The sequence below is a fragment of the Eumetopias jubatus genome, unplaced genomic scaffold, assembly GCF_037043125.1.
Source record: "Eumetopias jubatus isolate StellerSeaLion01/CBP00866 unplaced genomic scaffold, mEumJub1_p1.0 scaffold_5, whole genome shotgun sequence".
NCBI lineage: Eukaryota > Metazoa > Chordata > Mammalia > Carnivora > Otariidae > Eumetopias > Eumetopias jubatus.
This window is the reverse complement of record NW_028274811.1, coordinates 49,974,203-49,990,625: the sequence shown is the minus strand read 5'-3', so window position 1 is coordinate 49,990,625 and position 16,423 is coordinate 49,974,203. Positions and strand designations below refer to the sequence as shown.

The window sequence follows — 16,423 nt, the reverse complement described above, 5'->3', positions numbered from 1 at the left end:
ATCATGCTTTAGGAGTCCTGCTTATTCTCAACTAGAAATACCCTAATACAACCAATATATTTCTTTAATTTCTGGGTAAGAGCTATTTTTTAATTAAGAATTTGGGGGCGCCTTGGGATGCCTGGGTGGCTCAGTCGGTTAGCGGCTACCTTCAGTTCAGGTCATGATCTCAGGGTCCTCGGATTGAGTCCCGCTTCGGGCTCCCTGCTCAGCGGGGAGCCTGCTTCTCCCTCTGCCTGCAGCTTCCCCTGCTTGTGCTCTTGCTCACTATCTCTCGCCCATGCTCTCTCTCTCTAGCAAATAAATAAATAAAATCTTAAAAAAAAAAAAGAATTTGGGGGCTCCTGGGTGGCTCAATTGGTTAAGCATCTGCCTTCAGCTCAGGTCATGATCTCAGGGTCCTGGGATAAAGCCCCACATTGGGCTTCCTGCTCAGCAGGGAGTCAGTCTGCTTGTCCCTCTACCTCTGTTCCCCTTTTTCATGCCTCTCTCTCTCAAATAAATAAATTTATTATTAAGAATCTGACTATACCCAGTTCTGAGTAGGAAGTAGGACTGCAAAGATATTTTCAGGTCTTCCTTAATAAGTCATCAGAATCATCACCCCTTTAAGTTTCCAAGGCTCTTCCACATCAAAATTTCAATACATGCCAAATGTATTTATTTCAATTAAATACTGGTCAAAGATCTTATAGGTCCTCTATTTGTGTAAGGTTACACATTAGAGAATAAACTTGCTTCAGGTAAAGATATACAGACTTCACTGTTTCAAATTAAATGGGAGAAAGGTTTAATTCTGAATTAGTGAAAATTCTCCAGGCTAATTTTAACCTATCCATAGGTTAATTCCAACTAATCTAAGATTATACTACCAAACAAAAGCCTACTTCAATAAATAAGAATGACTGCTAATCAGTTAACAACTCTTTGTAAAATATAAATTCTTGCCTTGATCAGAAGACAATTAAAGTAATAGAATACTTCTAACCAGGGCCACGATTATGTTGAAGCCAGTGAGGGAAACTGCCTCAAGCACAAAATAGGAGAGGCACCAAAAAAACTCAGTAATCAAATTAAATATTTTAATGCATTATTTTTTAAGTTAAAATCACTGAAAAATAATCTATTTATGAACGAAATGACTAATTTTTAAATAAAGACAGGATTGGTGTTACTATTTTTTTTCTTTTCCCTCAGGCTTCAATATGGCTCTGCAATGCACTGCTACCAACTTCTATTTCAAATTAAATGATATTCTTTTTTTTTAAATTTTTTATTGTTATGTTAATCACCATACATTACATTATTAGTTTTTGATGTAGTGTTCCATGATTCATTGTTTGTGTATAACACCCAGTGCTCCATGCAGAACGTGCCCTCTTTAATGCCCATCACCAGGCTAACCCATCCCCCCAACCCCCTCCCCTCCAGAACCCTGTTTGTTTTTCAGAGTCCATCGTCTCTCATGGCTCGTCTCTCCCTCCGATATCCCCCCCTTCACTCTTCCCCTCCTGCTATCTTCTTTTTTTTTTTCACATAATATTGTATTATTTGTTTCGGAGGTACAGATCTGTGATTCAACAGTCTTGCACAATTCACAGCGTTCACCATAGCACATAACCTCCCCAATGTCTATCACCCAGTCACCCCATCCCTCCCACCCCCCACCACTCCAGCAACCCTCAGTTTGTTTCCTGAGATTAAGTCAAATTACATGATATTCCTAAAGTGTTTGACAACTAAGTATTTCCCTTGCAATCTTTTTAAAAATAGGACTATTCTTAGTCAATCACCATGTGCCAGGCACTGTGCTAAGTTCTTTAGATAAAATATATGTATATTCTCATTTCATCTTCATATATCTAAGATCCCTGTATTTCCATAAAGAAACGGATTCTGTGCCCTTACTACATTATACTACTTCTCAATACATAATGATATACTTGAACTCAGGTTCTCAAAATGATTAAAATATCAATAGGTCTTTACTAGGCACTTCTCCTTTAGGGTTTACAAAAATAAAATACTGATGGGGTTCAGAATACACCACTCCAAAGTATGGTACCCTGACATACTGAATACTTTCGAAGCAGGAAGGTCATGCTCGTCTCCCCTTCTACTTCTCTACTGAAATAGGTCATAAAATCCTCATGTGAGAGATGCCTTCCTTATATAACTGGTGGAAAAGAGCTGCCCAATCTCTCAAGAATGGAGAAGAATCCTAACAAATGGGCTTTTCTAAACTTCGCCCAGGTTACTACACTTACCTCACATTCTAATCTATCATACACAAGCCTACACTCTTCATCAAATCTAGCCGGAATATACTTAGTTTTAATGGTTTTTTTATGTCCTTACTCCTCATAAAGGCTCCTGTGCACTTAAAACTTGTATGAAATAAATGTGCATGCTTTCTCCTGTTAAACTGTTTTTGTCAGGTTAGTTTTCAGACCCAGCCAAAGACCCTAAAAGGGTCAAAGAAAAATTTTTCCTTCTCTACACTATGATGTCAAACATAAAAGTTTCTACATAAAATCTTTGTTTCATGGGAATAAAACACATAGCATTGTGACTACAGTTAATAATAATAATACTGTACTTGTCAGGTTAGTTTTCAGACACAGCCAAAGACCCTAAAAGGGTCAAGGAAAAATTTTTCCTCCCCTACACTATGATGTCAAACATAAAAGTTTCTACATAAAATCTTTGTTTCATGGGAATATAACACATAGCATTGTGACTACAGTTAATAATAATACTGTACTGCATATTTGAAAATTGCTAAAAGAGTAGATCTTAAAAGTTCTCATTGCAAGAAAAAAAATTTGTAACTATATACAGTGAGGGATGTTAATTAGATTTATTGTGGTGGACACTTAGCAATACATATATACACTGAATCATCATCATGTTGTACACCTGAAACTAATATAATGTTATCTCCATTACACTTCAACAAAAACAAGACAACTTTGTCAACAAAGAAATACCCAGAAAAGTTTACTGAATGTTTATTAACAATCTGTATTTATATGTAGGTGAGTTTTACTGATTAGAATAAGCAGTTTTGTTGATCTAATAAGAATTGCATTGCTAAAGGGGAATTTAGCTTATTCTTGTGTGTTTAAGTTCTTAAGGGAACTCAATCTGCTCTTCCCAATACGGTAGCCACTAGACATATGGCCATTTTAACTTAACCATTTTTAACTTAAAATTCAAGTTAATTCAAATAAAATTAAACATCTAGTTTCTCACACTAAGCACATTTTAAAAGCTCAACAGCCCCATGTGGGGCTAGTGGCTACTACACTCAGTAGGAGAAGACAGAGAACCTTTTTTTTTTTTAATATTTTATTTATTTATTTGACAGAGAGAGACACAGCGAGAGAGGGAACACAAGCAGAGACAGAGGGAGAGGTAAAGGAAGAAGCAGGCTTCCCACCGAGCAGGGAGCCCGATGCGGGGCTCGATCCCAGGACCCCAGGATCATGACCTGAGCCAAAGGCAGACGCTTAACGACTGAGCCACCCAAGCGCCCCGACAGAGAACATTCCTATCCGTGCAGAAAATTCTGTGGGACAGTGTTGGTTCGATGTCTGAAAATATTCTGGTTCATCAAATTATAAACATTGTATGCTTATATTTATATGATAGTACCCAAGAATTGGAAGATATGGCCTGAAAATTCATGAATCATAATGGATTTGGGAGTATAATTGCTAGCTGAGAATAAAGGGCATGAAATGTTTACTACCAAATATATGTAATTTAAAAGAGTGTATTTATTTTAGATGTTATCATCTGTGCAGCACACTTGAAGCATAAGGCAATTTATTGTAAGACAGAGTAATTGTTAATGAAGCTAAAACAACCTCCAAGATTTTTTTGTAGTGCTAACCATAAACAGATCATGTTGCAGACAGACAGATGGTCAGAAATTGTAAAACTTCTCAGAAGAGACAGTGAATTCAGAAAAGGAAATTAGATGCTCTAGGAAACAATTTACATCTTAAGTAAAAATTTCCTGTGAACAGAGGCTATAAAGAGAGCAGTTTAGACCTTAGATTAAATTCAGTGGGCCTTGAGCCAATACAAAAATGGACCAATTTAGCAGAATAAAACTGATTGATAAGAAAGGAGGGGGAACTTAGTTATTGAGGGTACAGGAGGAAAATACCATATGAAAGAGAAATAAATGTATAATAACAACCCAAGAGATCCTCCATTACACAGTATTATAAGGAAGTAAACCAAAGGAAGCCTGGCCTGTTCTCAAACGGAAGTGATCAACATGGGGAATGTTCATTAGAATTTTAGTGTTATGATAAGAGCCATTTTATAAACCAGACTTAACACGAGAGACATAAAAATATTCGTATCAAATGGAGAAAGACAAGCCAACTAAGAAAAAAAAGGCATAACAATAAGCCAAACACTTTCTAACAAAAGAAATTAAAGTTACTTACCACTGGGTTGAATTTATCTCCCTGATGTTTCTTAATTGAGCCAACATTCTATGAAAATCAAAATAAAGAAATAAAATTAACAATAAAAATAGATCTTTATGATTTTAAGGGATCATCTCTTCTAAATTCTTATTTGCCTCAAAAGGTAAATTATAATTCTCAAAAATTCACTAGTGTAAACACACAAATTTGCTACTTCTAAATATATAGCTACCTTCTTAACCAGTCACTGGATTGTTTGTAAACTATGGTGAGCCCTCATCTATACATTAAAATTATAGCCTTCACCTAACATTAAAATCTACTTTATTTGAACCTACTGAGAAATAATAAAGTTTTTCCAAGCAGATAAATTCAAATCACCAATTATATTTAAATTTAGCAGTTTTTTAAAAAATTTTATTTATTTGAGAGAGAGCAAATGAGAGTGAGCAGGGTGAGGGAGAGACAGAGAGGGAGGGAGAATCTGAAGCAGACTGTGCTAAGCATGGAGCCAACTCAGGGCTCAATCTCATGACAGTAAGATCATGATCTGAGCCAAAACCAGGAGTTGGATGCTAAACCAACCGAGCCATCCGCGCACCCCTAAATTTAGTAGTCTCTGATGGTTCTGTGAAGCAGACAATGGTAATGGTTGATCAGATTCTATTCCTCCCTTTACAGAAATTTTACTTTCTTTGGGGCGGTAATTGACCCAGCTAACTATCCACAATTGGAAGGCTCAAGGGGTTGGAGGACACGGTTGAGATCAGTGACATATTAAGTCTGCTTTGGTGATGGAATGGGGTTGGTTATGGGCAAACATTTGTTTTTCTTATCCAGGGATAGATGTAAACATGTCTACTGCTGCAACAACAATCCTATGACCATAGGTCAACAAGTGTGAGTATTAAAAAACAAATTAAAACAACTAATAAGGTTGACAAAGAAAAACAAAACAAAACAAGTTGGGGATCTCTAAAAGCATTGCTGAGCAACTGGACCAATGTTAACTGCTGCCTTCTTCTGGATTTCTTGGTATGTAAGAAAACAAAATCCCCCATTTATTTAAACCATTGTGAAGCTTTCTGTACCTATAAACATATAACAAAGTGAAATATTACACAGTATAGTACAAAGTAAAATAGCCTAAACCCAAAACAGTAACATTAATAAAAAGTATACACAACCTTTTTGTTAAAAAATTCAGTAATGTTAATAAATTTGTGTTTCAAAATTTTACAGTTACCCTAAATTTATTGGGCTATTTTTCTCTGTCCCAGATGGTTTTAGTACTCCTGAGTTGTTTAACCTTCCCCACAAATTCTTATAGTATATGCCACAAAAATACCTGTGCATATAGCAAACAAAGATGATCAATAAATTTGTTCTTCAACATACTCCTACATATGTAATAATCTGGTAGAGTGGAACTGCCAATAAGCTGAAACAGAATATGGCTATGGAAGAGCAGGTTGGAGAAAAGAGAGATGCGAAACCTGTATTTAGAAACATTAGTTTAAAATACCTGAACGATGTCCTAGCGGGATCTTTAGTAGGCAGCTGAATATGGGCATTCAGAGATGTGGGGACAGTTCCAAGCTGAGGATACAAATTTGGAAGTCATCTGCCTACAGATGATATTTAAAGCAATGAAATTACATGAAAGCATCAAGAGCATGAGCACAGACAGAAAAGAGAATAGGTCCAATGATTAAACCCTGGGATATTACAAAAATAAGAGATCAGACAGGGTATTACAAAAATAAGAGATCAGAAAGTAGAGATAGAACCAAAAAGGAGTCAAGAAAAAAAAAATGATACTGTAAAAGCAAAGTGAAAATGTTTCAAGGAGGAAGAAGTTATCAACTATGTTAATAAGATTTGGAATTACCACTGTGTAGCAGAGGTCACTGATTATCTTAACAAGGTTACTTAACGTGGAGTGGTAGAAACAAAACAATGTTTGGAGGCAATTCAAGAAAAAACAAGATAACCTGATATAGCAAATACAGACAATTCAGGTAGTTTGGGTATAAAGGACGTTAGAAAAATAGAGCAGTAGCAAGAGTAGGTTGTGAATCAAGAGTCACAACATTTGATTCGTAAACAGGAATAATCTAGAAGAGCCCACTGGTAAATTTTTATAAAGAGATTTGGGCAACAATTCATAGACTATCCTAGCAAGATGTTCCACCAGTAAAAAAGCTGCTCATGAGGAGGAAAACAAAAAGTATACCTTGGGTGCAGTGGTATAACTAACCAAATAAAACTCACAAAGGGTATTTCTCAAAAATATAGATTACTATGCCTTCTTTCTTAAGATTCTTTTTTTCCAAGATTTTATTTTATCTATTATCTATCTATGTATCTATGTATCTATGTATCTATCTATCTATCTGAAAGAGACAGCAAGTGTGAGAGTGGGGGTAAGAGCAGAGGGAGAGGACCAGCAGAGTCCACCCTGAGCATGGAGTCCAACTCAGGGCTTGATTTAAAGATCCAGAGATCACGACCTGAGCTGAAATCAAGAGTTGGATGCTTAACTGAGTGACCACCCAGGTGCCCCTCTGGAGATTCTTATTTTGGAGATTAGATATAAAACTCAAGATTCTCTATCTTAAAGTGCTAATGTAATTCTTTTTGTCCAACATTCTCAACAATAATCAATACATGGTCAGTCTTATTTCATCTATGCTCAAAACCACCATCTTTTCTCCCTCCCAATTCTCTATTATTTTGACAAACTCTCAGCTTGAATATTACTATAACAAGTGAAAGGTGAAGTCACTATAAAGTTTTTTAAAAATATAGTATGTTAAGGGGTGCCTGGGTGGCTCAGACGGTTAAACGTCTGCCTTTGGTTCAGGGCATGATCTCTGGGTCCTGAGATGGAGCCCATCTCTCTGTATTTGTGTCTCAAATGAATAAAAAAATAATAATAATAAACAAATATTTTAAAAAACAGTATAAAAACACAGTATGTTATAGTTCCCTATCGATCTAAAAATACAGTATGTTATATTTTCCTTTCAGTATGATATACCCAGGTAGATTTGAGAGAAATTTTAATGTTGAAACAATCTTTCTACATGAGTTCAAAAGTTGAAATGTACAACAAAGGCTCCTCAGGCATACTCACAGCTATTAGCTGACACTCAGTGGTTGTTTAAGATCATTTTAGTTTAATCATGGCTATCACACACAGTGTTTGCTAATCTATATTTGGTATACCTGTCCTTAGTTCTGAGGTATTTAATGGACACTATTAACCCATTATGGGTAAGTACATGAATAGTAAACAATGAAAGTACTGATATAAAAAAAAAAGAATAGAAAGGCAAGAAATTTATACAATGAAAAAATTATAAATGCTGTGTAAGAGCATTTGATCCTAAAGGACAAAAATCAATAACTGAATGTATAAAATGTGTTATGCCTACAATACATACAGCAACAAACAGCTAAGTTCCACACTTACAGCTATAAGACTAACACCAATGTCTGAACCCTACTGGCCTGATTCTAATCCAGTAAGAAAGCTGAGACTTTCTTCAATATTGGCACTACGAATCCTACTTTCATAACAAACCATGGTTAGCCTAAACATGTTTTTAAAAAATCTTATTGTGGAATAAAGTAGTAGACATACATATTGAAGTTACTAAAGAGTGCCACATTTGCAGAAATTTCCATTTTTACATTTCTACAAAGTACTTACATAATGGAATAGACAGATTCTTATAGTTTGGAAACTATAAATCCCTGTAACTAACAGCAATGACAATATAAAATCTAATATTATGGTGAATGAAAGTGGCAAGAGTAGGTATCCCTATATTGTTCTTGATTTTAAAAGAAAGGCTTTCAGCTTTTTTAAGATTTTTATTTATTTGACACAGAGAGAGAAAGCAAGCACAGGCAGGGGGAGCAGCAGGCAAAGGGAGAGGGAGAAGCAGGCTCTCCACTGAAAAGGGAGACCAGCGTGGGGCTCGATCCCAGAACCCTGGGATCATGACCTGAGCTGAAGGCAGACACTTAAGTGACTAAGCCACCTAGGCGCCCCAGGCTTTCAGCTTTGCACCACTGAGTAGGATGTTAGCTATGGGCTTGTCATATATGGCTTTTATTACATTGATATATGTTCCTTCTATACCCACTTTGTTGAGAATTTTTATCGTAACTAGATGTTAAATTTTTGTCAAATGCTTTTTCCACATTTATTAAGATGATTATATGATTTTTATCCTTCATATTGTTAATGTAATCTATCATACTGATTTAAGGATGTTGAACCATCCTTGCATGATTAATGATTAATTAATCATACACATTGATCATGGTGTATGATTCTTTTAATGCATTGTTGAATTCAGTTTGCTAATATTTTGTTCAGGAATTTTTCATCCATGTTCATCAGGGATATAGCTGTGTAATTTTCTTTTCTTGTGGCGTCTTTGTCTGGTTTTGCTATTAAGGTAATGAAAGCCTCATAAAGTAAGTTTGCAAGACTTCCCTCCTCTTCTATTTTTTTGGAAGAGTTTAAAAAGGATAGGTATTAAATGTTCTTTGACTATTCACCAGTTAAGCTATCTAGTCCTAGCCAGAGCAATTAGGCAAGAAAAATAAATAAAAAGGCATTCAAATTGGAAAGAAAAAAGTAAAACTGTCACTATTTATAGATGACATAATAGTATATATAGAGAACTCAAAAGACTTTCAAAAAACTGTTAAAACTAGTAAGTGAATTCAGTAAAGTTGCAGCATACAAAAATCAGTTGAATTTCTATACACTAAAATTTTCAGAAAGAAAAATAAAGAAAACAACCTCATTTATAATTGTATCAAAGAACAAAATACTTAGGAATAAAGTTAATGAAGTAGGTGAAAGATCTAAATATTGAAAACTCTAAAACATTAATGAAAGAAATTCAAGACCCAAATAAATGAAAAGCTATTCCATACTCATGAACTGGAAGAATCAATACAGGTAAAATGTCTATACTACCCAAAGCAATCCAAAGATTCAATGCAATCCCTATCAAAATTCCAATGCCATTTTTCAAAAAAACTATGGTCAATTAATTTACAACAAAGGAGCCAAGGATACACAAGGGCTAAAGGACAGTCCCTTCAATGAATGATAGTGGAGAATGAAACTTGACCACCACCTTCTATCATACACAAAAATTAACTCAAAATGGATTAACGATTTGAACCGTGGGTGCCTGGGTGGCTCAGCTGGTTAAGGGTACAACTCTTGATTTCAACTCAGGTTATGATCTCAGGGTCATGAGATTGAGCCCCGTGTCATGCTTCATACTCAGCACAGGGTATGCTTGTCCCTCTCCCTCCCCCAGCTTGTGTGTGCTCTCTCTCCCTCTCTCTCAAGTAAAATCTTAAAAAAAAAAAAAAAAAAAAAAAAGACGAACCTAAGACCTAAAACCATAAAACCCATACAAGAAAACACAGGTCAGTAAGCTTCTTGACAAATGCCTTGGCAATGATTTTTGAATCTGACACCAAAGGCAAAAACAAGTAAGTAGGACTAACATCACACTAAAAAAAGCTTCTGGCACAGCAAAAGGAACCATCGACAGAAGGAAAATATAACCTACAGAATGGGAGAAAAATATATACAAGTCCTAAGGGACTAATATTCAAAATATATAAAGAACCCATACAATTAATGACAAAAAAAATCCAATTAAAAAATGGGCAGAAGATCTGAATAGACACTTAAAAAAAAAAACAACATACAGACAGCAACAGATGAAAAGATGCTCAACAATCACTAATCATCAAGGAAATGCAAATCAAAACAATGAGATATCACATCTCACATTTTAGAATCGCTGTTATCAAAAAGACGAGAAATAACAAGTATTGGTGAGGGTGTAGAGAAAAGGGAACCCTTCTGCAGCCACTATGTAAAACAATACAGAGGTTCCCCTCCCCACAAAAAAATCCAGCCATATGATCAAGCAATTCCACTTGTGGGTATTTATCTGAAGAAAACAAAAACACTAACCAGTAAAGATATAGGCACCCCCATATTCACTGCAGTGCACACACACACACAAATTTTATTCAGTCATAAAAAGAATGAGATCTTGCCATTTGCAACAACTTGGATGGACAGATATTAGGCTAAGTTAAGTAAGTCAGACAAATACCATTTGATCTCTTATATGTGGAATCTAAAAACAAACCAAAAAACCTCCTAGATATAGAAAACAGATTGGTGGTTGCCAGAAGGGGGGGGGTAAAGGGGGTGGAAAAGTTATATACATAAATACAGTCTTTCCACCACTGCAGAAGTCCCCATGTGCTACTTTCCAATCAACACCCTAGCCAAAGCAACCTGTCCTGAGTAAGAGTGCAATGACATTTATGTATAAGCATTATAAGAATGCAGGCTTTGGTTCTCACGGATAAATACATGGGAGTGAAAAAAATAAAATAAATAAAATAAAATAAAAATAAATACATGTGAGTGAAATTGCTGTGTCACAGTCTATGTTTAATTATATATATATTTTAAAGTTGTTTTAGGGAGTGGTTTTATTATTTAACACTTCCAGAGTTCCAGTTACATCTTTACCAACACTTGATATTCTCCAGTCTTTCTTACGTAGTAGTACGTGCATAGCAATAGCTTACTGTATTTTTGTTTTGCATTTCTCTAATTACAAATGGCACGGCAGGGGCGCCTGGGTGGCTCAGTAGTTAAGCATCTGCCTTCAGCTCAGGTCATGATCCCAGGGTCCTGGGATTGAGCCCCACATCGGGCTCCCTGCTCAGCAGGAAGCCTGCTTCTCCCTCTCCCACTCCCCCGGCTTGTGTTCCCTCTCTCGCTGTGTCTCTGTCAAATAAGTAAAACCTTAAAAAAAAAACAAAAAACAAAAAAACAAATGGCAAGGCAGAGCCTCATCTGTACTTAGACCTCATTTAGATGATAAAACACTGCACTTCAAAAGCCTTGATACTCTAATGGGATGAAACTTCTGGAGAAGAGAGGGATCCTAGCACCTGGATGGTGAAGCTGGTTGAGCAACCGACTCTTGTTTTGGCTCAGGTTGTGATCTCAGGGTTGTGGGATCAAGCCCCATGCTCGGTGCCAGAGTCTGCTTGAGTTTTTCTCTCTCTCTCCCTCTGCTCCTCCTCCCAACACTGGCATGCTCTCTCTCTACATAAATCTTTAAAAAAAAAAAAAAAAACGTGGGGGGGGGCGCCTGGGTGGCTCAGATGGTTAAGTGTCTGCCTTCGGCTTAGGTCACGATCCCAGGGTCCTGGGATCAAGCCCCACATTGGGTTCCTGGCTCAGCGAGGAACCTGCTTCTCCCTCTCCCTCTGCCTCTCTCCCAGCTCATGCTCTCTCTCTCTCTTTGTATCTGTGTCTCAAATGAATAAATAAAATCTTAAAAAAAAAAAAAAAAGCAGAGGGGTGTCTGGGTGGCTCAGTCGGTTAAGCAGCTATCTTCGGCTCAGGTCATGATCCCAAGGTTCTGGGATCAAGCCCCACATCCGGCTCCCTGCTCAGCGGGGGAGTCTGCTTTTCTCCCTCTGCCTGCCGCTCCCCCTGCTTGTGCACTCTAACAAATAAATAAATAAAATCTTAAAATAAAAGTAGAGAGTGATAGAATTTTGTAAATGGGATGAAAGTAAATTATTGTACAAGAGAGTTGGAAAACAATGTATTGGAATATAATTCTCCCTGAAGATCTCACATTTCTGCATAGTCTGGGTTCTCGGAGCAATGTCATATACAGGCAATTTAAGATGTCTGTTTAAAGAGACATTCCAAGATAATAATGCTTAGCAAAATTAAGACAGTCCAACATCTTCTCTCAGGAAGATTTGCTTAAATTCCAGAGTAAAGATAAGGTTTCTATCTCTCACTTTCAGAGGAAAGGACACAGACTCTCATTACCAGTGGTGCTATGTAAACAGAGTCTCCCAATTTGGGGTTGCTCTCCTGCAATGCACACTACTGCCTGTGCAGGTACCATCTGACCCTTACTGTGTAGCCCTGTGAAGATTAAGGCTCAGGTAATTGACACAAGACATGCCCTGGTTGCTGCTTTTGTAGTGAGTAATAAACTCGGTCTCTGACCTAGAGGGTGTGTATTCTGACAGATTAACATACTAGCTTGTAAAGATGGGGAAATCTAGACCCTTTACTGTTTCTGATTTAACCACTATAAATTAAGAAACACTTTGGGGCGCCTGGGTGTTTCAGTTGGTTAAGCATCCGACTGCTGATTTCGGCCCCTGTCATGATCTCAGGGTGGTGAGACTAAGCCCCGTGTTGGGCTCCACACTGGGCCTGGAGACTACTTAAGATTCTTTCTTTCCCTCTCCCTCCGCCCTTTCCCCCAGACCCTGCGCTCACTCTCCCTCTGAGAAAAAAAAGAGAAAGAAAAAGAAAAAGAAATAAAGAAAAAAGGAAACACGGCCACAGTGTTTTATACCACCCAAGATCAAAAGACTGAGTCTATTTCCCCCTTCCTTGAAATTCAGGATGATCTTGTGACTTGCTTATATGGCAGTTTGCTGTGGAAATAACAGTACCTATGCCTCAAGAAGACTTAACTTCCACCTTCACCTTCTTGGAATGTTGCCCTAAGAACTTGATGTCATAAAGCAGCCTAAGATAAAAGACTACAACGATTCACAAATTCAAGAGAAATATAAACTCCTATTATTTTAAGTCATCAATCTTCCTTTTTTTAAGATTTTATTTATTTGAGAGAGAGAATGAGAGAGAGAGAGCATGAAAGGGGGAAGGGTCAGAGGCAGGCAGAAGCAGACTCCCCGCCGAGCAGGAAGCCCGACGTGGGATCCGATTCCGGGACTCCAGGATCATGACCTGAGCTGAAGGCAGTCACTTAACCAACTGAGCCACCCAAGCGCCCTCTTCCTAACTTTAACAACCATATCAGTTTTTCCAGAGAGGAAACTTTATGCTTTGTTCATTTTCTTAGGGTATGTTCTCTATTTCATTAGTTTCAGTTTTTTTCTATGTTTTCTGTCTTTTATTTATTTTGAATTTAATTGTCTTTTTTTCCTCTTAGGGTAAAGATTAAATAAATTATTCTAATACTTTCTTCTTCAAGATTTAAAACTGTAAATTCTCTAATAAGCTGCACTTCATAAATTTTGATATGTCTTTGTTAATTTAAAATGCTTTCAGTTTTAAATGCTTTCAGTTTTTCCATTTGATTTATTCTTTTACCCATGGGTTATTTAGAATCATCTTTATTTCAATACTTGGAGACCTACTAAACCTTATTTGTTACTGATTTCTAACTGAATCCCATTATGGTCAGAGAACATATTATGATTTCTAGCCTTTGCAATATGCTGAAGCTTTCGGACAGCCCCACAAAACTTCTATATGGGTGAGTGTTTCATGTCCACCTGAATGTCACATTCTGCATCTCTTGGGTATAATACTTTATAAATGTTAATTAGGTTAAATTCGTTGACAGTGGTATTCAAATCTTCTATATCCTTACAATTTTAAATACTGAAAGCACTGAAATCTCCATCAGTATAAGTAAGTCTATTTCTCCTTTTATAATTGTCTATTTTTACCTCATGTATTTTGATGCTCTGTTATAGAGTGAAAATACATTTAGGGTTCTTGTATCTTTTTGATAAGTGTAACCTTTTATCATTATAAGATGTTCTTTTTCTCTGCTAACAATCCTTGCCTTGAAATACGTTTTGCTTGATATCATTGTAGCCATAGGAGCTTTCTTTCAGTTAAGTTTTAATACAGTGTATCTTTTCCCATCTATTCCTTTTAACCAAATTTATCTTTATATTTAAAGTGCCTACTTGTATGAAACATACAGTTGGGTCTTACTATTTTATCCAATCTGAGACAATTTTTATGTTTTGATGATGGGATTAGACCATTTATATAATATAATTACTGGTGTGCTTAATTTAAGCCTATTTCATTAGTTTATTTTCTATTCCTCTTTTTTCTTGACCTCAAATAATGCAAATAATGCTATTTTTCCCCATACTATCTCATTTTATGGCCTTTTTTTTTAAAGATTTTTATTTATTTATTTGGCAGAGAGACAGCGAGAGAGGGAACACAAGCAGGGGGAGTGGGAAACAGAGAAGCAGGCTTTCTGGCCTGTTTGCTGTTTGTTTGGTTTTTTTTTTTTTTTTTGGTTGCTCTAGGAATATACAATATGCAGTCTTTTTTTTTTTTTTTAAAGATTTTATTTATCCATTTGACAGAGACAGAGACAGCAAGAGCAGGAACACAAGCAGGGGGAGAGGGAGAGCAAGCTTCCTGCCGAGGAGGGAGAGCAAGCTTCCTGCCGAGGAGGGAGGCCAATGTGGGACTCGATCCCAGGACCCCGGGATCATGATCCGAGCTGAAGGCAGATGCTTAACGACTGAGCCACCCAGGTGCCCACAATATGCAGTCTTAATTCATCACAGTACACCTTCAAATATTATGTCACCTCACATATGATCTAAGAAATTTAAGAGTATAATTTATACTTACATTTATTCTCTCCCATATTTCAAGCTACTGTCATACATTTTACTTCCACATATTACAAATCCCACATTTTTTGCTTTACACTATCAACTGTTATATAGATTTGAAAACAAGAAAGAGGCGCCTGGGTGGTTCAGTTGGTTAAGTGACCGATTCCTGTTTCAGCTTAGGTCATGATCTCAGGGTCATGAGAACGAGCCCCACATTGGGTTCCACGCTTAGTGTGAAGTTGGCTTGGGACTCTCAATCCCTCTCCCTCTGCCCCTCCCCCCGCCGCTCTTGCATGTTCTCTAAAATAAATAAATATAAAAAAGATAATAAAAATAAAAACAAGATAACAGAGTTTCATATTTATTCACAAATTTACCATTTTCTTCAGTCTGTTTCTTACTACAAATTTGCTGGTAAGCTGATTTGAGCAGTTTCTTGTTTTTTGTTTTTTTTTAAAGATACTGCATTTTTCAGTTCTAGAAGGTGTATTTGGCTCATTTTCAGGTTGTCCATTACTCTCCTGAAATACCCAATCCCTCACATTCTACTCCGTAAATTGTTTTAAAATCCCTGTCTCCTACTTCTAATAACTGCATCATCTGTAAGTCTGCTTTTATTAACTATTTTCTCTTAAATATACAATCACATTTTCCCGTTTCTTTGTATGTTTCACAATTTTTCATAGTATTCTAGATGCTGTAGGATTAAAGTTTAGAATTAAGCACAATATTGTTTTGTTAAGTTTTCCTTATTTCCCAGAGTCTACACTCTTCTCTAAGGATAGGTGACTGATAATTCATACTCCTTGCAAAAACCTCTATGAGCTGGGACTGGCTGCAGTTTTAATTAGACTGATTTCATCTGTGATCACTTCAATTAACAACTTTTCTACCCCCAAAGACAGCCACCTTTTTGATCTTGTCACCATCTGGGGTAGAAAGAATTTGGGATGCAGTTCCAAGTATTTTTTGGTTCAGTTTACCTCCAGAAGAGTCCCACAACTCAAGAACCACTGAATTTTCAGGACTACACGTTTCTCTGAGCTTTTCAAGACCTCCTCCTCTACTGCTGCTTCATGACAAAATTCAAGGTGGATAGAATTATCAGGCTTAATGATTTATTTTGCCTTTGGGGCTCTTGTCAGATTCCCATTCATAAAAGCCCACAATGTCATTCAAAAAATTGGATGAGTTATCCTCATCACTTCAGTCTTTGCATTTACGGCAAGTCCGCTTCTCTATCCTATACTGATACCAGACAAGTTTCCCCAGGCAGAAAAGCTATCACACTCTTGACTCACCTAGGAGAGGTTCATTATCTGTGGAATTTAGTTCACTACGGCTTTCTTGATTTCACAGATTTTTGCTAGCCCTATTTTTTTTTTTTAAAGCAGGATCCTTTTGTTTCCAGATTTTTCTTATTCTTACCAGGGAACCAAAGGTTTTCTGTGTCC

The 16,423-nt window shown here is 36.7% G+C and overlaps 1 protein-coding gene across 10 annotated transcripts in view; it reads right to left on the bottom strand.

Moving 5' to 3' along the window:
* Nucleotides 1-16,423, bottom strand: part of ERBIN (erbb2 interacting protein) — a 129,141-nt gene that overhangs the window by 78,293 nt on the left and 34,425 nt on the right. For all 10 annotated transcript variants that reach the window (XM_028123897.1, XM_028123899.2, XM_028123900.1 and 7 more), the window contains exon 2: nucleotides 4,467-4,514. The gene's annotated coding sequence lies outside the window, so the exon portion shown is untranslated. The remainder of the gene's footprint in view (nucleotides 1-4,466; nucleotides 4,515-16,423) is intronic.